Source organism: Pleurodeles waltl, chromosome 4_2 (genome assembly GCF_031143425.1).
Source record: "Pleurodeles waltl isolate 20211129_DDA chromosome 4_2, aPleWal1.hap1.20221129, whole genome shotgun sequence".
NCBI classification, from domain to species: domain Eukaryota; kingdom Metazoa; phylum Chordata; class Amphibia; order Caudata; family Salamandridae; genus Pleurodeles; species Pleurodeles waltl.
The window spans coordinates 1,008,431,699-1,008,454,765 of NC_090443.1; the positions used below are offsets into that span (position 1 = coordinate 1,008,431,699).

At 50.2% G+C, this 23,067-nt stretch overlaps 1 long non-coding RNA gene across 2 annotated transcripts in view; it reads right to left on the reverse strand.

Moving 5' to 3' along the window:
• LOC138294244 (uncharacterized) overlaps positions 1 to 15,818 on the reverse strand; it is a 239,627-nt gene extending 223,809 nt beyond the window's left edge. For both annotated transcript variants that reach the window (XR_011203297.1, XR_011203298.1), the window contains exon 1: positions 15,753 to 15,818. This is a non-coding gene — a long non-coding RNA (uncharacterized lncRNA). The remainder of the gene's footprint in view (positions 1 to 15,752) is intronic.
• Between the last annotated feature and the right edge of the window lie 7,249 nt (positions 15,819 to 23,067).

Here is a 23,067-nt window from a genome sequence, read left to right on the forward strand (position 1 = left end):
CTGCTCTAGGGGTTACCTAGGGCACACATTAGGGATGACTTATATGTAGAAAAAGGGGAGTTCTAGGCTTGGCAAGTACTTTTAAATGCCAAGTCGAAGTGGCAGTGAAACTGCACACACAGGCCTTGCAATGGCAGGCCTGAGACAAGGTTTAAGGGGCTACTGAGGTGGGTGGCACAACCAGTGATGCAGGCCCACTAGTAGCATGTAATCTACATGCCCTAGGCACATGTAGTGCACTCTACTGGGGACTTACAGGTAAACTAAATAGTCAATCATGGTTAAACCAATCAATAGTACAATTTACACAGAGAGCATATGCACTTTAGCACTGGTTAGCAGTGGTAAAGTGCTCAGAGGTCAAAAGCCAACAACAACAGGTCCGAAAAAAATAGGAGGAAGGAGGCAAAAAGTTTGGGGATGTCCCTGTCAAAAAGCCAGGTCCAACATGACCCCCTACCAGCCTAAAGCCAGGGGAGAACAATCACTATCCTGATGTACTTCCCTGTTTGAGGCGACAGAACAAGGACCCAGGCCTACAACAGCAGGGGCATGCTCCAGTTCTTCGCCTTCGTGACTCCAATTGGATCCCTCTGTCCATACTCTCAGGGCCCACTAAGCCAACCCATGGGGAACCTTTCTCCTTACCTGCGGATCCCATCTGTGCAGCACCTAACCTTACTTTGCTCACAGATGTATCCCAGGAGCAGGATAGTACCACCATGGCCAGCACAGTGGTGTTGCCCACTCTACCCCCGGGGTGTGACACTTGTCCCCTCCCCAGGGATAACTCTGTCCACCCGGACAGCAAGCCACAGTGGTTACTGACAGTTGCCAGGGATGAGAGCCAGGCCCCAGGCCCCTCAAAGCTCTCCCCCCACTGTGGCTGTGGGGAGTGGGGGGCGGTAGCCCCAGGTGCTGGGCACCCTTTAACCACTCTCCCTTCCACCAGGTCAGGGATGACAGCCTGAACCTGGTCCTCCCCTCTGGGGCTCTGTACCCTCCCTCCTGGAGCGGTACCCCCAGAATCCAACATGGTCAGGGTGCTTAAAGAAGTCGCCCTGTACCATTCCTCCACCAGTGCAGGGCTGTTAACCTGCAACTGGCCCTCCAACCTGTGGTCTGTACCTTCAGGTTGGACTAGGGCCCGGGGTGAGGCTTCCCTCCCCCTGCCCTCCCTTCTGGGGTCCAGCACCCTCCAACTAGGAGTGGCCTCCTCAGAAGACAACATAGTAGGGGCACTGTTACCAGTAGCCCCTCCCTCCAGGTCCGGGGGGACACCCTGAACCTGGTCTTCCAGCCCAGGGTCTGTACCCTCAGACTGGATCACTGCCTGGTAAACCAGGACTTTCGGGGAGGCACACCTACCCCCCACCAGGTCAGAGTTTAACCTCTGCGCCTGACCATTCAACTCAGAGTCACCACCCTGAAGTTGAACAATCGCCTGGCACGCCCGGACTTCCTGGAGGGCACACTGACCCTCCACCAGGTTAGAAGTTAACCTCTGAACCTGGTTCTCCAACCTAGGGTCACCACCCTGATGTTGGACAACTGCCTGGTACACCAGGGCTTTCTGGGGGGCACACCTACCCCCCACCAGGTCAGAGGTTAACCTCTGAACCTGGATATCCAACCCAGAGTCACCACCCTGAGGTTGAACCATTGCCTGGCAGGCCAGGACTTTCAGGGAGGCACACCTACCTCCCACCAGGTCATAGTTTAACCTCTGAGCCTGGTTCTCCAACCCAGGGTCACCACCCTGAGGTTGAACCATTGCCTGGTATACCAGGACTTTCTGGGGGGCACACCTACCCCCCACCAGGTCAGAGTTTGACCTCTGAACCTGGTTAGCCAAACCAGAGTCACCACCCTGAGGTTGGGCAATTGCCTGGCACCACAGGACTTTCTGGGAGGCACACCTACCTCCCACCAGGTCAGAGTTTAACCTCTGAACCTGCCATCCAATCCAGAGTCGACACCCTGAGGTTGGTCAACTGCCTGGCACGCCAGGACTTTCTGGGGGGCACACCTACCCCCCACCAGGTCAGAGTTTAACCTCTGAACCTGGCCATCCAACCCAGAGTCAACACCCTGAGGTTGGACAATTGCCTGGCACAGCAGGACTTCTTGGGAGGCACACCTACCTCCCACCCGGTCAGAGTTTAACCTCTGAACCTGGTCATCCAACCCAGAATCAACACCCTGAGGTTGAACCATTGCCTGGCATTCCAGGACTTCCTGGGGGGCACATCTACCCCCCACCAGGTCAGAGTTTAACCTCTGAACCCGGTTATCCAACCCAGAGTCACCACCCTGAGGTTGAATCTTTGCCTGGCATGCCAGGACTTCCTGGGGGGCACTCTCACCCCCCACAAGGGACACACCGTCCCCAAGGGCCACACAAGAGTCTGGTTGGCGCAGGTCTCCCGACCTCTGCCCATCCGGCAGAGTCTGGGTTTCCCCCAAACCAGAAACGGTCTCACCTGCGTCATTCCTGGGGGGCTCTGCTCTCAGAGCTGACCCCTGAATTTCAAGATCCTCCACTGGGGTCTGCCACCCCCTCTCAACCCTATGTCTGGACTTCTGCACCCCCTCACTAGGAGTGGTACTGCCAGACACCAGAACTGTCCACAGTCATCCCCCCAAGTTCTTCTGACACTGCGGGGCTTCCCTCAAAAGGTGGCCTTACGGTACAGGTTAGGCTCTGAGACCTACCTGGGACACTACAATCCTCTCCCACCTCACTTGGTCGGGAACCACCTAGACCACTCCCTTCAGGAGCACCCCCAAATGCCTCTTCAGACTCTCTGGTACTCACCCAAAAGTCTGCCTCCACTGTAAGTTCCCTGGGGTCAGAGAACTCATACTCCACCTGGTGTTGGCGTAGCTCTGGAAAATAAGGACCAGACATATGCTCTCCAGCAATTACATCACTCTGCCCTTCACATGTATTAACCACAGTACCCTTCACCCAACCACCCAGTAACTCAGCCTTGGAAAAGCACTCTACATCACCCTCTTGAGACTGGTGAGACAGTATCTGCCTGTCCCTGACCTGACACTCAACCCATACTCTTCGGGGATGTCTCTACACTCTATATCCAGGACGTCCACCAGGGGGGAACCCTTTTCTCTGTCACTCTCTGCTAGAGTCAGTAAAGTGTCCCTCCCCCCAGTAGGAATATGACTCCCTGTGCCAGTTCCCCAATCCTTCTCAGGGACCCTGTGCATAACGGGAACTACCTCATACTCTTGAACCACCTGGGGTGTGTCAACTCCCTTCTTCAAGTTGGGCACCACACCTCTGGGCTTGTGCCCTTCTTCAGCAGTACTGGATGCAAGATTTTTGCTGCCACCATCTGAACTGGACTCAGCCCTTCCGGCCTCCAGTTTCAGCTCTTTACAGCTCAGCTCCTGAGCTGCAATCTTTTCTTCTTCCAGGGCTAAGAGACTTGTTGCCTCAGCCCTTTCAAGAAACTCATCTACTTCAACAGTAACCCACAAGGCCAAGTAATCAAATATACACAGTTGCGAGTATTGCAGTTGGTGTGTTTTAATAGGTGCCATGTACCTATTGGTTAAAGATCAAGAGACTTTAAACGTTTTGTTAGGGCACAAACGTTACAGTTACCACACAGGAAATGGCCTGTAACGGGTGGAATGTCCCAAAGAACTCTCTGTCTAGGGGGTAAAGAGACATGGGCCCTCATTCCAAACCTGGCGGTCGGTGTTAAAGCCGCGACCATACCGCCGACAGGCTGGCGGTCCAAAAAATGGAATTCTGACCCTGGCGGTTCCCGCCAACATAGACCGCCGCTTCAACACTCCGACCGCCACGGCGGTACAAACAAACAGCCTGGCGGTCACCGCCAACAGCCCGGCGGGAGACAATGTACCGCCTACCCGATAACGACCCACCAATCCGCCACATTTTCCGGGGCGGGAGCCCCGCCGATAAAAACACGGCGGAAACAGACTACGAACGGGAAAACGCTCACCACCACATACTCCACGCGAGATTACGGCAGTATGGAACCCGAGTTACAGGTCATCCCCGCACTCCTATACCTGCTCCTGTACCAGGAGCACGCCCGGCGGCGCGGAAGACATCGGTGAGTACTGCACCTACGACACAGGGGAGGGAAAAGATTACCGGCACACACCCACCCACCCACACCCACTACAACACACACATCAATGCATTCCCACAGATCACTGTCACAACCCACAAACCCCCCCCTCCGAAATAATGCAAAGACCAAAAGAAGAGATCTTAAACGGGCAGATATATTGAAAAATGGACAGCAGTAATCCAAATAAATAAATAAACTATGTACAAAATATATACATCTACTATATGTAGTCCAACCACTGTCCGTGGACCACAGGGGTCCTGAGCAAAGGGGCAAGGCCCAGTCCCACGACAAGAACTCCACGGAGAGAACACTGCAGGGGCATCAGAAAGAAAAAAGGACAGGCACCTCAGGGGGAAGGGAAGGGGGGGCACCTTAGCCACTTGAGTACACGACGCCAGATCCACGAGGGGACTCCATGACCACTGGCCCATCCTGGGGAGAGCAAAGCCACAGTCCATACAGTCCATACAGTGGGTGGCCTGCCCACTGGGTCATCCTGGGGAGAGCAAAGCCAGCTCCTGGCCAGCTGGGCTGTGTCCTCCCTGGGCAGCAGCTATGGGGGTGGTGGGCTCCTCCTGGGCAGCAGGCCTGCTGCCTGACTTCTCCGCCTTGCTGCCCTTGCCCTCCTTAGTCGGGAGTCTGTGGCCCTTTCCTCCCCTTGGAGCTGTGGCTGGTGACGGTGTCTGGGTGGTGTCCTGGGGGGATGTAGAACCCGGGCTCCTGCGGCGCCCCTTCCGCCTTCTGCTCCTCTTCCCAGGGGGTGGGCTGGCTGTCCCTTTGCTGCTGGGCGAAGATCCAGACATGCGGGCTGGTGGGCTCCAATACCCCTGCACCCTTGTCAAGGGGGCTGCAGGGCTGGTGGTGGCTGAGGTGCTCTTCTTACCCCGACGAGAAGGAGGGGGGGGCTCAGGGTCAGGAAAGAAGTTAGCAGTAGCGAGAAAGAGTTTCTTGGGACAATGGAGAGTGGTAGGTACAGTGGGAATGGGAGTGGAGGGAGAGGATGTGGTTGTAGGTGAGTCACGTTTGCTGTCTTTGGGTGCAGGTGCAGGAGGGATAGGCTGTCGTGAGGTGGATGGCTGTTGGGTGGGTGGGTGGCTGCGTTTGTGTGGTGTGGAAGAGGGGGTGACAGACACAGTGGGAGAGGACACAGGGGACGTGTAAATGGCAGTGGGGGTGGTGACTGCACGTGTGCGGACTGTACTGGAGGGTGTGCTGGTGATGGAAACACTGGCTGATGGTGAGGTGAATGGAGGTGTGAGTGTAGACGTCACAGGGAGGGAGGAGGGAGACGAGGAGGTGGGGGTCACAGAGGTGGTAGTGACTGTTGGCATGTCTGCATCGGAATGTTGCGTGTGTGAATGTCTGCGTGATCTGTGGTGCTTATGTTTGGATGAGCTGCTCTTGGGTGTTGAGGTGTGTGCAGGCTGGTCTGATGGTGTGGGTGGGACAGGCAGAGGAACAGGAGACTGGGAGGAGGGAGTTAGTAGAGGGAGGCAGGAGACAGGGACAATGGCTGCCGTCAGTGCTGAGGCCAGAGCCTGGAACGATCGCTGATGGGCAGCCTGACCCGAATGAATGCCCTCCAGGTACGCATTGCTGCGATGAACCTCCCTCTCCACCCCCTGGATGGCATTCAAAAGGGTAGTCTGCCCAACAATGAGCGTTCGAAGGAGGTCAATGACCTCCTCACTGAGGGCAGCGGGGGTAACAGGGGCAGGGCCTGAGGTGCCTGGGGAGAAGGAGATGCCCGGCTTCCTGGCAGAGCGGGCACGGGGCGAACGCTGAGGGGCTGCTGGGAGGGCGGAGATGGTGCGCTGGGTGGCGGCTGTACCTGTTATGGCGGGGGGCACGGATGGTGCCACCCCCGCAAGGGAGCTCCCTTCCGAGGACGTGTCCGTGTCGCTGCAGGGTCCAGTCGTCCCCGTTGTGGAGCTCCCCTCGCCCTCCGTCTCACTGGTCCAGTCAGACTCTGTGGCATGGCCCTCCTGGGCCATGTGAGATGCAGCTCCCTCCTGCCCCGATGCCACTTCTCCTCCGCCTGATGATGCTGATGCACACAAGCACAGAAAGACAAACAAAAAGGGGGGGGGAGAGAGAAATAAAGAGATTTTGAGTACATGGATCACCGGTACAGTTAGCGGACATGACAGACACAGATGCCCCCTGCACTAAGTTGCGCACTTGGGGTCCGCTACGCATTCCGTGGAACATGCCCTACACGCCTAGAGTTGACAACTGCACCCATGGATGACACGGCCCAGGGATGGCTGTCCTGGCACACTACTGAGGGTGGTGGCTGGGGACACAGGGGCTTACGGGGGTGCCCAGCCTACAGATATCGCCCTGGCCTAGGGGGACCCACAGCCCTCCTCCCCCACCCAGACACCTCCACTGCGCGACAACAGAGTAGATTATGCTTGTACTCACCCCCTTGTGTCTGCTGTGCTGCCCTCACGCGCCCATCCAAATCAGGGTAGGCCACCGCCAGGATCCGGAACATCAGGGGGGTCAGTTGACGGCAGGCACCCCGCCTACGTTGGGAGGCCATCCCCAGCAGAGACTCAGCGGTCTTCTTGGTCCCGCGGCGGATGTCCTCCCACCTCTTGCGGCAGTGGGTGCCCCGTCGATGGTGGACCCCCAGGGTCCGGACTTCCTTGGCGATGGCACGCCAAATCCCGATCTTCTCATGGGCGCGGACCTATGTGACACGTACAGGGAGGGAGAAATACCACGTTCAAGTTTGTCTGCATTTTCGTTGCCAGTGGCCCAACGCCCCCCATCCCCGCCAGGCCCCCCGCCAGACCCAACATGCCCCCCATCCCCGCCAGGCCCCCGCCAGGCCCAACATGCCCCCCATCCCCGCCACGCCCCCGCCAGGCCCAACATACCCCCATCCCCACCAGGCCCCTCGCCATGCCCCCCACCAGGCCCAACATGCCCCCCATCCCCGCCAGGCCCCCCGCCAGGCCCAACATGCCCCCCATCCCCGCCAGGCCCCCCGCCATGCCCCCCACCAGGCCCAACATGCCCCCCATCTCCGCCAGGCCCCCCGCCATGCCCCCGCCATGCCCCCCGCCAGGCCCAACGTGCCCCCCATCCCCGCCAGGCCCCCAAGCCAGCCAGTGGCCCCAAATCCATATTGAATTAAACTCACTTGTTGGTCTGGAGGACCGTAGAGTAGCGCATACTGGGGGAGGACTCCATCCACAAGTTTCTCCAACTCTTCTCCAGTGAAGGCAGGGGCCCTTTCCCCAGGCGCAGCAGCCATTGTCCCTTCCAGACCAAGGTCACAGCAACACTTGCAGTATAGGTCCTCTCCTGTGAAAGTTCAAGTCGAGTGAATAAGTAGATAGAAAATGGCGGTCACGCCCGCGGCGGTGCGTACCGCCACCGCCGGCGCCCTTCGCCATTGGCTCCTGAAACCCATAGGCTTCAATGTTAACCAATGCGGCTTCGCGCCGCGGTCTTCGACCGCCGACCGCCGCGGTGTGCCACGCCAGCGCATTGACCTCACATTCCATTGTCACACTTCACAGGTCAGGCAGCCGCCATTTCGAGGGTCCACATGGCTCAATTTCAACTGCGTCACACAGGCCTAGGCCTTGCATTGCCACTCATACACGCCATTCACTGCATAGAGAATCGTTTACTGTGCATGCTGTGAGTACGTACCTGGGGGTTGCTTGACTGTGTGCTCCATGTTGTCCTTCCTAGGCACCGTCCGCTGGGTTTGGCGAGGAGAAGGAGGAATCCTCCCGTGTACAGACCGCTGGTGGACCTGTCGACAATGGAAGCACGCCACATTATCCTGACCTACCGGCTTGACCGTGCCACTATACATGAACTGTGTGCCCAGCTGGAGCCCGACCTGATGTCCTCCATCCGCCAACCCACAGGGATTCCCCCTCTGGTGCAGGTCCTGTCAGTACTCCATTTCTTGGCAAGTGGGTCATTTCAGACAACAGTGGGAATTGCTTCTGGGATGTCTCAGCCCATGTTTTCGAAGGTGTTATCCAGAGTGTTGTCTGCCCTGATGAAATACATGAGGAGCTACATCCTTTTCCCTGAGGTGGGCGAATTGGCTACAGTGAAGGGTGATTTCTATGCCCTTGGACATATTCCCAACGTCATTGGTGCCATTGATGGGACCCATGTGGCTTTGGTTCCCCCAAGAGACAGGGAGCAGGTGTACAGGAACAGAAAAAGTTACCATTCCATGAACATCCAGGTGGTGTGTTTGGCTGACCAGTACATCTCGCATGTAAATGCCAAATTCCCTGGGTCAGTGCATGACGCCTACATCCTAAGGATTAGCAGCATCCCTTACGTGATGGAACAGCTAGAGAGACACCGTGTATGGCTATTGGGGGACTCTGGGTACCCCAACCTGCCGTGGCTACTGACCCCAGTAAGAATCCCCGGACCAGGGCAGAGGAACGGTACAATGAGGCCCACGGGCGTACTAGGAGGGTGATTGAGCGAACCTTCGGCCTCCTAAAGGCCAGGTTTCGGTGCCTGCATATGACAGGTGGATCCCTAATGTACTCACCTAAGAAGGTGTGTCACATCATCGTGGCCTGCTGCATGCTTCACAACCTGGCTTTGCGCCGCCAGGTGCCTTTCCTGCAGGAGGATGGTCGAGACGATGGTGTTGTGGCAGCTGTGGAACCTGTGGAGAGTGACGAGGAGGTAGACGACGGGGCTGAAACAGACAACAGGGACAGAATCATTGCACAGTACTTCCAATAGGACACAGGTAACAATTCAAACCTAATTTAGTAAATGTAAACTACTCTCCTGCATCTCTGCTGCCTGTCTATTTGCCCCAGTGTTTGATGACTGAGTTGTGGCTTTTCCCTACCTATTTCAGATCTGGGGTCCCCACTACGAGTCCTGTGCTTCGTTTCCCCATGGACTACAGCTTTGTGGCAGCTGTTTGTTGACTTCACTATGTACAAGGACATATTTGCACTGTCATGTCAATTACAATATTTTGAAATCACAGCCAGACTCCAGATAGTTTTGTGCAAAATAGGTGTTTATTTCAGTGCTCAAAATGGGATGGGTGGTTTCAAGTGGGTGGGGGCTATGGTGAAGGAATGTCCATGGCAGAGTCCAGAGTAACAGTCACACAGGTGCATTGTCCATAGGCCTGTGGAGAGATGGAGAATGGGCAGTTCAAGGATGGACAGGGTGACAATGTGGGACAGTGGGATGACATCAGGTGGTATCCTTTGCTGGCGGGGGTCTTGACATCCTACTCTGTCTTCTTGCGAGATCTCAGGGCCCTCTTGCGGGGTGGTTCTTCTCCTGCAGGAGGTGGGGGTCTGGTGGGCTGCTGTTGTGCGGGGGCCTCCTGTCCACTAGCGCCGGCGGAGGTGGTTGGCTGTTCTTGGTCCAGGCTAGTGGCAGGGGCCCTTTGTTGTTGTTGAGTGTCCATCCTGGTGTTGATGAGTTCCTGCAGCAGCCCTACCATGATAACCAGGGTGGAGGTGAGGGCTCTGATATCCTCCCTGTACCCCCGATAGTGTTCCTCCTGCAGTACCTGGATCTCCTGGAACCTAGCCAGTACCGTCGCCATCGTCTCCTGGGAGCGGTTGTATGCTCCCATGATGGTGGGGAGGGCCTCGTGGAGAGTGGGTTCCCTGGGCCCGTCCCCCCCCTGTCGCACAGCTGCCCTCCCAGTTCCCCTGTTTCCCTGGGCCTCTGCCCCCTGGCCGGTGTGCCCACTGCCACTGCCCCCAGGTCCCTGTTGTTGTTGGGGTGGTGGGTTATCCTGGGTGCCCTGTAGTGGTAGACACACCGCAGATTGACGCGCCGTGGAGACAGAGGCATGGGCCCGCTGGGTGGGAGCTGTGCTGGTGTTCCCAGAGGGGTTTGGGTCTGTAGTGGCCTGTGGCTGTCTGAGGGGAACCGACTGTCCAGAGGTCCCCGATGGTCCGGGCTGGTCATCAGTGTTCAGGTCAACAGAGCTGCTGTCATCGCTGACGGCCTCTTGGGTGGGGGGTGTGGAGAATTCTGGGCCCTCCGTGGCGGGGTGTTGGCGGTCGGGTCCTGCAGGGGTATAGAGGTATGGTTATAGTTTCAATGTGTGCCATATGGGTGTATCTGTGGGTTCCCGTGTCCCCAAGTGCTGGCATTCATGTGTGGGGGCTTTGGTGAGGGTGGCTTGTGGGGGGGATGTGTATTTGCATTGGGCATGCTTTGGTGATGGGTGTCCATGCATAGTGGACGCATGCAGGCCTAGGTTTTGGGATGTGTGGGTTGTGATGGTGAGACATTGGCAGGGAATAGGTGTGCTGGGGATGGGGGTGAGGATGGTGGTGGGGGTGAGGATGGTGGTGGGGGTGAGGATGGTGGTGGGGGTGAGGGTGGGGGTGAGGATGGGGGTGGGGGTGAGGGTGGGGTTCGTGGATGGGGGTGAGGGTTGGGGTATGATTTGGCATGCAGGTGGGGGGGAAGCAGTATTGAAGCTTCAACTTACCAGAATCCATTCCTCCGCCGACTCCTGCGAGGCCGTCAGGATGCAGGATGTTCAAGACTTCCTCCTCCCATGTGGTAAATTGTGGGGGTTGAGGTGGGGGTCCTCCGCCAGTCTTCTGCACGGCGATGTTGTGCCTGGATACCATGGAACGCACCATCCCCCGTAGGTCGTTCCATCGCTTCCTGATGTCTTCCCGATTTCTGGGGTGCTGTCCCACAGCGTTGACCCTGTCGACAATCCTCTGCCATAGCTCCGTCCTCCTGGCAATGCTGGTGTATTGGACCTGTGTGCTGAAGAGCTGGGGCTCTACCCGAACGATTTCCTCCACCATGACCCTGAGTTCTTCGTCTGAGAAGCGGGGGTGTCTTTGGGGTGCCATGGAGTGGTGTGTATGATGTGTGGGGTGGAGTATGTGTAGTTAAGTGTGTTGAGTGTGGTGGTGTGTGTTGTTTTGTGTGTGGATATTGTGTGGGTGATGGTGTAGTGTGCCTCTGTGTGATGGTGTTCTATGATCGCTGCTGTGTCTCTCAGTGCTTCTTTTTGGATTTAGGTCGAAGGGGTTTGTGGGTGATGTGGGTGTGTGTTTTATATTGTATTGTGTGTGTGGGAGTGGTGTGTGTATGTGTATCAGGTGTGTGGAATTCAAATCGTCCAATGTTGCTGAGTTTTGTTCGTTTGTGTGTATTCTGACCGCGGCGGTGTGTACCGCCAATGGAAAACCGCGTTTGAAAGACCGCCGCGTGGATTCGTGGGTCAGAATGGCATGGGCGTCTTTCTGTTGGCGTGACGGTGGAGGTTTGGTCACCTCCACTTTTCCGCCGACCGCTGGTCTGGCGGGCTGTTGTGGCGGTCGGATTTTCGGCGGTTTGGCTGCTGCGGGTCAGAATGACCGTGGCGGATTTCCGCGACCGCGGCAGAATTATGGAGGATTTCTGACCGGCGGTAAGCGCCTTTTACCGCCGAGGTCAGAATGAGGGCCATGGTCTGGTATGGACTAATACGTCTTTAATGTTGGTTGTTCTTTTGAAAGCGAAGAGGGGTTTTGAAATCTGTTCTCCTCCACTGCATAATATGGCCCATCTCTTATTCACAACTTTCTTTACAGTATTAGACAGGGGGGTGAAAGTGGACACACAGGTAAGTTTGGTGTCTGAAGTTCGTGAAGTAGTAGATAACAATGTATCTCTACCGCAATATTTCACCCGCTTGTAGGCTGTATTCACCACCTGGTTTGGGTAGTGGCAATTACAGAGTTTGTTAGACAGATCTCTTGCTTGAGAATTAAATATGTGAATACTGCTGCAATTGCGACGTAGTCAGAGAAACTGGCCGTAGGGTAGATTATCTCTCAGTGCTTTTGGATGATGGCTCTCATATAACAACAGACTGTTTCAGTCAGTAGCTTTATGGTAGGTGCACATGTATAATTTGCCACCCTCTATGCTGGTCATAAGATCCAAAAAAGGTATCTGTGTACTTGATACAGAGGAAGTGAAATTCAAAAAAGGGTCCAAGGCATTGACCTAAGCCGTAAATCGATCGAGCTCAGCAAGAGTGCCTTGCCAAACTATCAGGATGTCATCAATGTACCTACGCCACAATTTAATGTTGCTGTGAAATGGATTAGTATTCAGCAATATGAATCGTGTCTCAAAGTCATACATATAGAGGCAGGCGAGACTAGGGGCAAAAGTGCTTCCCATTGATGTACCGCGAATCTGGTGGAAAAGGAGGTCCTCAAATTGAAAAAAGTTTTCTTTCATAGCTAATGCAGCACAGTGCATTATGAAATGAACCGGAGTAGTTAGCTCCCGATTAGCAGACAAAAGAGCAGTCTCAACTACTTGCAATGTAGCCTCTTGTGGAATGTTGGTATACAGAGCCTCGACATCCAAGGTAATCAAGGCATGAACATGAACCGTAGAATTGATAGTCTCTATCAGGTTAAGGACATCTTTTGTATCTTTGAGATAAGTAGCAGACTCCTGAACAATGGGTTGTAGAAAGTGGTCACAAAAGGTTGACAACGGTTTGAGGACTGAGCCTATCGGACGACCTGGTGGAGGTATCTTGCCTTTATGAATTTTGGGAAGGCAGTACAAATAGGGGGTACGAGGATTCATAGTGTCCAGAAATTCTGCTCCTCTGTGCGAGATCCATGAATTACTCAGGGCCTCCTTTATCATTCTGCGTATCTCAGTTTGTAATCTCTCCGTGGGATCATATCTAATCTGAGTGTAGTAGGTAGAATCCCCAAGTAGACGCAGACATTCCTGTCTGTAATCAACCGAGTTCATCATGACTATAGCCCCACCTTTGTCTGCTGATTTGATCACAATACTTGTGTCGGATGCCAAAGTCTTAAGGGCACTCTTCTCAATGTTGGAAGTGTTAATTAAACTCTGTTTAGGTTGCAGCGTAGTGAGATCACTCAATACTGCTTTTTCAAATTCCAAGACTTCGCAGGGCATTGATGAGGCTGGAGGCATAAATTTAGATGGTCTCTTGAGACCTGAGTCCATGGACTGCTCTATACTAGGTCTATCTTTAAAGATAAACCGTAATCTGATTTTTCTGAAGACCTGGGACAATTCTCAATGGAGACGAAAGAAATCTTCTTTTGGTGTGGGTACAAAGCCCAAACCTTTATTCAAAACCTGTGTCTCAACTGGGGAGAGTTGTCTTGATGAGAGATTTACTACTAGGTCCTATTTGGTGGGTTCTTCCCTTGGCTGCGAGTTATCATTTGAGGTTCCTCCTGAGCCCAGTGTACCCTCCTGCCTCTTTCTCTCCTTCTGCCTCTTCCTCTGCCCCGGCTGCGGCCTAAAAAAGGCATATATGGTAACATGGGGCGTGGTTGGTAGAACGGGAAGGGCTGCTGCCATGCTAGGGGTTGCCCAGGAGGATATTGAGGGAAGTGGTAAAAAGGATGTGATCTATCATCATCGGTACTCCACCCATCAGATGAGGAGCTGTTACTGTATTTCTGAGTTTTCCTAATTGAGGAGGAGGATTAACCTGAGAAGAAGGATTGTGTCTCAGCAGTGAAGTCATCTTTAATATAGGGATAGACTTTCTCTCTGCTGAACCTCGTGATGTCCTTCTGTAATTTGGTAATCTTTTGTTGGGTCAAGAATTCTTTCGTCTCATTGAGTTCGGTATTAATCTCTGTAAACCGACTCTTAAAAGCGGCGAGTGAAACAGTTGTTTTGACTGTACCATAATAGATTCTGCTATTCGTTTGGATGTGTTTATGATAAGCTCCAGCCAATCCCTGGTGCACTTCCAGGCGATCTGGGCCCAGTCTTTTCTAAAGACCAAGTCCTGAAGAAAGATCCTAGGTATGTTATATACAATGTTTGCTCTTAGATATTCTGTCAAAATGGTCCCATGTAGGACCGTTTTGATAAGATTGCGCTTGAGTGTAGACAGTTTGTCCCACTCTTCCTTAGATGGACCCGAAGGTCCGGCACCGTTCTTTCCTAGAATAGATGGAGTCTGCAGAATCGCAGACACAATGTCATCATCAAAGCTAAGCCCCTGGAAATTATCCATCATTGGGGGTTATGAATAAATAGATCCCACAGCTGGGCTGCTGTGCTCAATAGAATAATAAACAGGGGGATGGGGAGGAATTCTGGTCCAGTGTATGAACTCCCGATTAGTGATAATATGTAGATAAATACAATACACTGTTCCAACGGGAAGAAGAGAAAGGATGCAAAGGAGTCCTAAATTTTAGGAGCAAGAAACCTCACACACCCACATGGGTGTCATGCTTCATCATCGGAGTTGCTCCTTGTCAGACCGGCACTGCAATGTCTGACGGGCACCACCCCAAAAGGGAGGGGATCTTTGCCAGAGATCTTTTTGTGATGATGCCAAGACCCCAAGTGTGAGTTTGGGAAGGAGAAAAATAGAAGAATAAAGCTAAGGGTTAAAATTGGCTCCTAAACCTAAACACAGGGTAATCAATTTATTAGTCCATACGGAGGATTGAGGCCAAGATTAAAAAATAGTCACAAGAGTGAAACAGAGGTAATGGTCAATCACTCTGTACCACAAGGAAAGAAAGGGTGGGGATCTTCCAAACCATCCCTAACAAAGAATCAACATGTTTCGCGTCTCTATGGTCCATACGGATCCAGTGACGCTTCTTCAGGATCTAATGACTACATGTTTCTAATAATTATAAGCTGCAGGGATTGATATAACCTGAAATTCTCAGTTGCAATGTATCCAGTCGCTTACACTAGTCCAGGAATGTAATGGATGTACTATTCCTAAATGTCGCCCTGTAATCGAATAAACACAGGTCAGTCAAGCGTGGCAAAGTCAGCACGTATTTACACAGTGACAATGTCATGAATACAAAATAATGCAACGACAGTGTCAGACGGTGGGAAAACATGGTGAGGGTGTCAGACGTGGCACACGTATGCATGCAAGGGGAAGAAAAACAGCTTACCCTCACTATCAGGGAACGCGCTTCCTGGGACCACACAGACAAGTGGTCGGGCGCAAATTGCTCTGAAGCAGGGGTACAAAATTTATTTAAAAAAGTAGAACAATTCGTTATTGTATGCAGTGGAATGTCTAATCAAATATAGTTGTACTCGGGAAATATATCAAATATCTATGCCCCAGCAACAATATACATATCTTAATGCTCATGTCACCAATCACAGAAATAGTTCAGAATTAATTGTCAAACAATATTGATCGTGTGGATGGTAGATAATAATATCAAAATAATGGAATCAGCAAGACAAGGGTTAAATCAATATGAGTGGTTATTGGTTGCTGTTCCTTCGTACAGAAATATCTTATGGCTAGAGGAAGTTATCAGTAACGCTAAGGCATCCAATCAATGCCATTAATGTGTGTAATCTGTTGAGTGAATTAGAAGGGAAATACCTTTGCACAACAGTACTAAACAATGGCTAAGTCAGCCACGGTACTCAATTAAAAATGAGTCTGCCAGGGAGTAATAACACCACTCTCCCTAGGGAATTATTAATAAAATAGAGAGACGATTGTGAAAATAATTGCTTGAAATGTCACCGCAAAAAAATAAATGCACGTCAATAATAATAAATCGAATACAGGAGCGGCAGTCCATAATTACTTACTTGGAGCGCTCCTGACAGCATCGGGGAACCTACCCGGGTCCGTGTTCCCGATTCAATGGGGAACAACACGGTTCACTCGGAAGAAAAAGCCCGCGGACCGGAAGTTGCTGCAGTGTGAAGCAGCTCGCAATGCTTAGTAACCGAGCTAGACGTATGCCGGGAATACGTTCGTCGTGTAATAGGAGTCGAAATAGAGGAAGGACTCTCTTTTCGTTACCAAGATGTAGAAATGGGAAGAGGACTTACATAGATCAAGCACAAATGTTGTACAAGGGATCCGTAAATACAGATTCAGTAGATGATAGTAATCAAGTGACTATCCATAATTGCAAAGGTGATAATACAAAAATTCCTATGTGTTATGATGTTAGTAAGGGGCAGAATAAACACATTTAACTAGGAAAGCTTGGCTGAGAATAAAAAAAGGGGGACACCCAGTTATAATCATGCAATGAGTGGGAACACTGAGGTCAACCCAATAACAGGTACAAAGGGACTACTGCAACAGACTGGCCCATGGAATATCTTCATTGAGTCCATTAACATGGGTGTCCAATTTAAACACCCACCGTTGTTCTAGTTCGAGAAGAGATCTAGTGTCATTGTGTGGGCTAGTCTGTAAAACAACCCACCACATGTCATCTGGGCTGTGTTTAACTTCTATGTAATGAATGCTCAATTTAGTAGTTGTGCGACCTCATCTGATGTTGCTGCGATGTTCATTAATTCGCAGTTTCACTGCTCGTGTAGTTATCCCTACGTAGTGTAACCCACAAGGGCATGTAATTAAATATACACAGTTGCGAGTATTGCAGTTGGTGTGTTTTAATAGGTGCCATGTACCTATTGGTTCAAGATCAAGAGACTTCAAACGTTTTGTTAGGGCACAAACGTTACAGTTACCACACGGGAAATGGCCTGTAATGGGTGGAATGTCCCAAAGAACTCTCTGTCTAGGGGGTAAAGAGACAGGACGTGGTCTGGTATGGACTAATACGTCTTTAATGTTGATTGTTCTTTTGAAAGCGAAGAGGGGTTTTGAAATCTGTTCTTCTCCACAGCATAATATGGCCCGTCTCTTATTCACAACTTTCTTTACAGTATTAGACAGGGGGGTGAAAGTGGACACACAGGTAAGTTTGGTGTCTGAAGTTCGCGAAGTAGTAGATAACAATGTATCTCTACTGCAATATTTCACCCGCTTGTAGGCTGTATTCACCACCTGGTTTGGGTAGTGGCGATTACAGAGTTTGTTAGACAGATCTCTTGCTTGAGAATTAAACATGTGAATACTGCTGCAATTGCGACGTAGTCGGAGAAACTGGCCGTAGGGTAGATTATCTCTCAGTGCTTTTGGATGATGGCTCTCATATAACAATAGACTGTTTCGGTCAGGAGCTTTATGGTAGGTGCACGTGAATAATTTTCCACCCTCTATGCTGATCATAAGATCCAAAAAAGGTATCTGTGTACTTGATACAGAGGAAGTGAAATTCAAAAAAGGGTCCAAGGCATTGACCCAAGCCGTAAATCGGTCGACCTCAGCAAGAATGCCTTGCCAAACTATCAGGATGTCATCAATGTACCTACGCCACAATTTAATGTTGCCGTGAAATGGATTAGTATTCGGCAATATGAATCGTGTCTCAAAGTCATACATATAGAGGCAGGCGAGACTAGGGGCAAAAGTGCTTCCCATCGATGTACCACGAATCAGGTGGAAAAGGAGGTCCTCAAATTGAAAAAAGTTTTCTTTCATAGCTAATGCAGCACAGTGCATTATGAAATGAACCGGAGTAGTTAGCTCCCGATTAGCAGACAAAAGAGCAGTCTCAACTACTTGCAAAGTAGCCTCTTGTGGAATGTTGGTATACAGAGCCTCGACATCCAAGGTAATCAAGGCATGAACATGAACCGTAGAATTGATAGTCTCTATCAGGTTTAGGACATCTTTTGTATCTCTGAGATAAGTAGAAGACTCCTGAACAATGGGTTGTAGAAAGTGGTCACAGAAGGTTGACAACGGTTAGAGGACTGAGCCTATCCCAGAGACTATCGGAAGACCTGGTGGAGGTATCTTGCTCTTATGAATTTTGCAAAGGCAGTAAAAATAGGGGGTACGAGGATTCACAGTGTCCAGAAATTCTGCTTCTCTATGCGATATCCATGAATTACTCAGGGCCTCCTCTATCATCCTGCATATCTCAGTTTGTAATCTCTCCGTGGGATCATATCTAATCTGAGTGCAGTAGGTAGAATCCCCAAGTAGACGCAGACATTCCTGTCTGTAAGCAACCGAGTTCATCACGATTATAGCCTCACCTTTGTCTGCTGATTTGATCACAATACTTGTGTCGGATGCCAAAGTCTTAAGGGCACTCTTCTCAATGTTGGAAGTGTTAATAAAACTCTGTTTAGGTTGCAGTGTAGTGAGATCACTCAATACTGCTTTTTCGAATGCCAAGACTTCGCAGGGCATTGATGAGGCTGGAGGCATAAATTTAGATGGTCTCTTGAGACCTGAGTCTATGGACTGCTCTATACTAGGTCTATCTTTAAAGAGAAACCGTAATCTTATTTTTCTGAAGAACTGGGACAATTCACAATGGTGACAAAATAAATCTTCTTTTGGTGTGGGAACAAAGCCCAAACCTTTATCCAAAACCTGGGTCCCAACTGGGGAGAGTGGTCTTGATGAGAGATTTACTACTAGGTCCTATTTGGTGGGTTCTTCCCTTGGCTGCGAGTTATCATTTGAGGTTCGTCCTGAGCCCAGTGTACCCTCCTGCCTCTTCCTCTCCTTCTGCCTCTTCCTCTGCCCCGGCCTCGGCCTGAAAAAAGGCATGTATGGCAACATGGGGCGTGGTTGGTAGAACGGGAAGGGCTGCTGCCACGCTAGGGGTTGCCCAGGAGGATATCGAGTGAAGTGGTAAAAAGGATGTGATCTATCATCATCCGTACTCCACCCATCAGATGAGGAGCTGTTACTGTATTTCCGAGGTTTCCTAATTGAGGAGGAGGATTCATCTGAGGAGAAGGATTGTGTCTCAGCAGTGAAGTCATCTTTAATATAGGGATAGACTTTCTCTCTGCTGAACCTCGTGATGTCCTTCTGTAATTTGGTAATCTTTTGTTGGGTCAAGAATTCTTTTGTCTCATTGAGTTCGGTATTAATCTCCGTCAACCAACTCTTAAAAGCGGCGAGTGAAACTGTTGTTTTGAGTGTACCTTCCATGAGATTGATCTGTACCATAATAGATTGTGCTATTCGTTTGGATGTGTTTATTATAAGCACCAGCCAATCCCTGGTGCACTTCCAGGCGATCTGGGCCCAGTCTTTTCTAAAGACGAAGTCCTGAAGAAAGATCCTAGGTATGTTAGATACAAGAAGACCTTTGGGGGCTATGTGTGCTCTTAGATATTCTGTCATAATGGTCCCATGTAGGACCGTTTTGATAAGATCACGCTTGAGTGTAGACAGTTTGTCCCACTCTTCCTTAGATGGACCCGAAGGTCCGGCACCGTCGTTTCCTAGAATAGATGGAGTCTGCAGAATCGCAGACACAATGTCATCATCAAAGCTAAGCCCCTGGAAATTATCCATCATTGGGGGTTATGAATAAATAGATCCCACAGCTGGGCTGCTGTGCTCATAAGAATAATAAACAGGGGGATAGGGAGGAATTCTGGTCCAGTGTGTGACCTCCCGATTAGAGCTAATATGTAGATAAATATCACTGTTCCAACGGGAAGAAGAGAAAGGATACAAAGGAGTCCTAAATTTTAGGAGCAAGAAACCTCACACACCCACATGGGTGTCATGCTTCATCATCGGAGTTGCTCCTCGTCAGACCGGCACTGCAATGTCTGACGGGCACCACCCCAAAAGGGGGGGCTCTTTGTCGGAGATCTTTTTGTGATGATGCCAAGACCCCAAGTGTGAGTTTGGGAAGGAGAAAAATAGAAGAATAAAGTTAAGGGTTAAAATTGGCTCCCAAACCTAAACACAGGGTAATCAATTTATTAGTCCATACAGAGGATTGAGGCCAAGATTAAAAAATAGTCACAAGAGTGAAACAGGAGTAATGGTCAATCACTCTGTACCACAAGGAAAGAAAGGCTGGGGAACTTCCAAACCATCCCTAACAAAGGGTCGACATGTTTCGCGTCTCTATGGTCCATACGGATCCAGCGACACTTCTTCAGGACCTAATGACTACATGTTTCTCCTAATAATAAGCTGCAGGGATTGCTATAACCTGAAATTCTCAGTTGCAATGTATCCAGTCACTTACACTAGTCCGGGAATGTAATGGATGTACTATTCCTAAATGTCGCCCTGTAATCGAATAAACATAGGTCAGTCAAGGGTGGCAAAGTCAGCACGTATTTACACAGTGACGATGTCATGAATACAAAATAATGCAACGACATTGTCAGACGGTGGGAAAACACGGTGAGGGTGTCAGACGTGGCACACGTATGCATGCAAGGGGAAGAAAACCAGCTTACCCTCCCTATCAGGGAACGCGCTTCCTGGGACCACACAGTCAAGTGGTCGGGCGCAAAATGCTCTGAAGCAGGGGTACAAAAAATATCAAAAAACAGTAGAACAATTTGTTATTGTATGCAGTGGAATGTCTAATCAAACATAGTGGTACTCCGGAAATATATCAAATATTTATGCCCCAGCAATAATATACATATCTTAATGCTCATGTCACCAATCACAGACATAGTTCATAATTAATTGTCAAACAATATTGATCGTGTGCATGGTAGATAATAATACCAAAATAATAGAATCAGCAAGACAAGGGTTAAATCAACATGAGTGGTTATTTGTTGCTGTTCCTTTGTACAGAAATATCTTATGGCTAGAGGAAGTTATCAGTAACGCTAAGGCATCCAATCAATGTCATTAATGTGTGCATTGCAGTGCCGGTCTGACGAGGAGCAACTCCGATGATGAAGCATTACACCCATGTGGGTGTGTGAGGTTTCTTGCTCTTAAAATGTAGGACTCCTTTGTATCCTTTCTCTTCTTCCCGCTGGAACAGTGTATTGTATTTATCTACATAGTGTTACTTTTATAATCAATATTAACAATGAAAAGTTTGCAATGTAATGTCTAATGAAACCGCATATATGCAGTACTAATGCACACGTTTGAATTGTGCCCACGGGGTGTGGCCACCAATGTATATGATGACTAATGAAACGGACTAAAATGAATTAATGATGTATTCATGTATGATTTTGTATTAGCACTAAGAGTTATGTATTAAGGTTTTGCTCAATTACTCACTAGGCATTAGCTAGCAAGGCTCTGGGCCTAGCTGCCCGGTCTCATATTAATTGTGTTTTTCTAACGTGCAATGTGCTGCCTTCCTGACGGACACGAAGCTGTACTTTTCCAGAAGCTAGAGAGATGTGTGTAGCCATAGTAAATTCTTTCTCATGACACCCGACTTGCTCATTCTTGCCGAATGCAACAGTGTAATTCGTAACAGGTGCAAGGTCGCCTAAACTGGTAAACACGCTGGAACTACTGACTGGAGCGACAAGTGTAACTTTTCTTACCTGACATTCTACCCGTTGAAGACGTCAATCACAGGAGCCAATAAACTGCATGAGAACCGTCTTAGGTGAAAATTCTAGTAAGGTGTGCAACGGATTATTGGACAGAGATAACGATGCACCAAAATTTGCTCAATTGGAAATTAGAGACTTGTTCGACAGATTTGATATAACGGCATGACACAAGGAGAAATCAGCCATTGTTGAGCCATTTTTACTTTGCCATTTTTGAGCCATTACTCGTCTTTACCCTGCCACTCTTGAAGCCGTTATTCTTCTTAGCTATCCTGAGAGAGTTTGGCCATCATTATGACCTTGGCGGCCGGCTACAGCCCCCCGCCAAGATCTGACCGCCGTGCGGCTGCCAATGCGGCCGCACCCCCGCCGCGGTCATTAGGAGATCCCCACTGGGCCGGCGGGCGGAAACCTGGTTTCCGCCCGCCAGCCCATTGGAGATCTGGCCCGCAACATAGGAGCTGGCCCCAGGGGCTCCGCGACTCCCCGTACCGCCAGCCTTTTCCTGGCGGTTTAAACCACCAGGAAAAGGCTGGCAGTAGGGGGACTCGTAATCCCCTCAGCAGCGCTGCTAGCAGCGACCGTGGCGCTTCTGCTGCGGTCGTAATGTCCAGCAATGCACCGCCAGCCTGTTGGCGGTGCTTTCGTCATTTCAGCCCTGGCAGTCCTGTACCGCCAGGGTTGAAATGACCCCCTTTGTCTTTAGCTGTTTGATGCCCTAAACCATCCTCACCGTACCCCTTGCCTGATTTGCACTTCTCCTCCTTGCTGAGCCTTACTTGCTTATCCTGGCTGATGGCGAATCGACTGCTGACCTGAGGACGAAGACTGTCACTGTATGCTGCCCCATTTGGATGGGTAACTATCTGATGATGAATTGTAATTGTCTGTTTGCCTTTCCTTTCTAGGTACCAACTGCTCTTTTGACAGAGGCCATAATTAAATGTTTTCTAAATTCATGTTACTAAATTGTTTTGCATGAAGCCCACCATGGGGTTGCTAATTTGAGGTTCGTTAAGGAGTTCACCAAAATCGGGTGCTTATAGACAAATGACTGAATCTTTGCTTTGTTGAATAATGTACTAATGATACTCTGCTAAAGTTTGATTCATGTTGACTTTGTGTTTTATCCTAATGTTTATGATCTTTGCATTGATAACATCTTATTCCAGTTGCCATATTGTAGTTTTATTGATGTGCTTATTGGTATTGAGCCTAATGAATATGCTAGTAGGTTATAACTAATAGGGAATATATATCCAAAATTGTACTAGATGTGTGTGGTTATTCAATGGCCGAAAGGTCATGGTGTGTTTCATTCTTATTAAATGTCAATGATTAGTGTTATTGATAAGTTATTGCGAATATCAATTTGGTTACTGATCTGTCGGTTGGGATGTTAAATTGATATCTCGTCCTGAGGAGTCTCCAATCAGGGTCAAAAGATTCATTGGCCTAAAACGAGTCCCATTGTAAGTAAATTATCAAAGCTGGGACGGGTTATCAGAAGTCTATGATATTCCTGAGACCTAGACCAGGGGCAAGCCAGCTTGCCTTTGGAGTCACTCTGGGTATACGTGCGTTTGGTCCAGTCCTCACTCAGCAGGGCAGAGTGTAGCAGACAACAGGGCAGCACAGCCGAAAAGCAGTTCTTCCAAAGCATCTGTCTGGATTTGTGGTCCTTGTAGCAGCACAGCAGTCTTTCCTCCTGGCAGAGTTA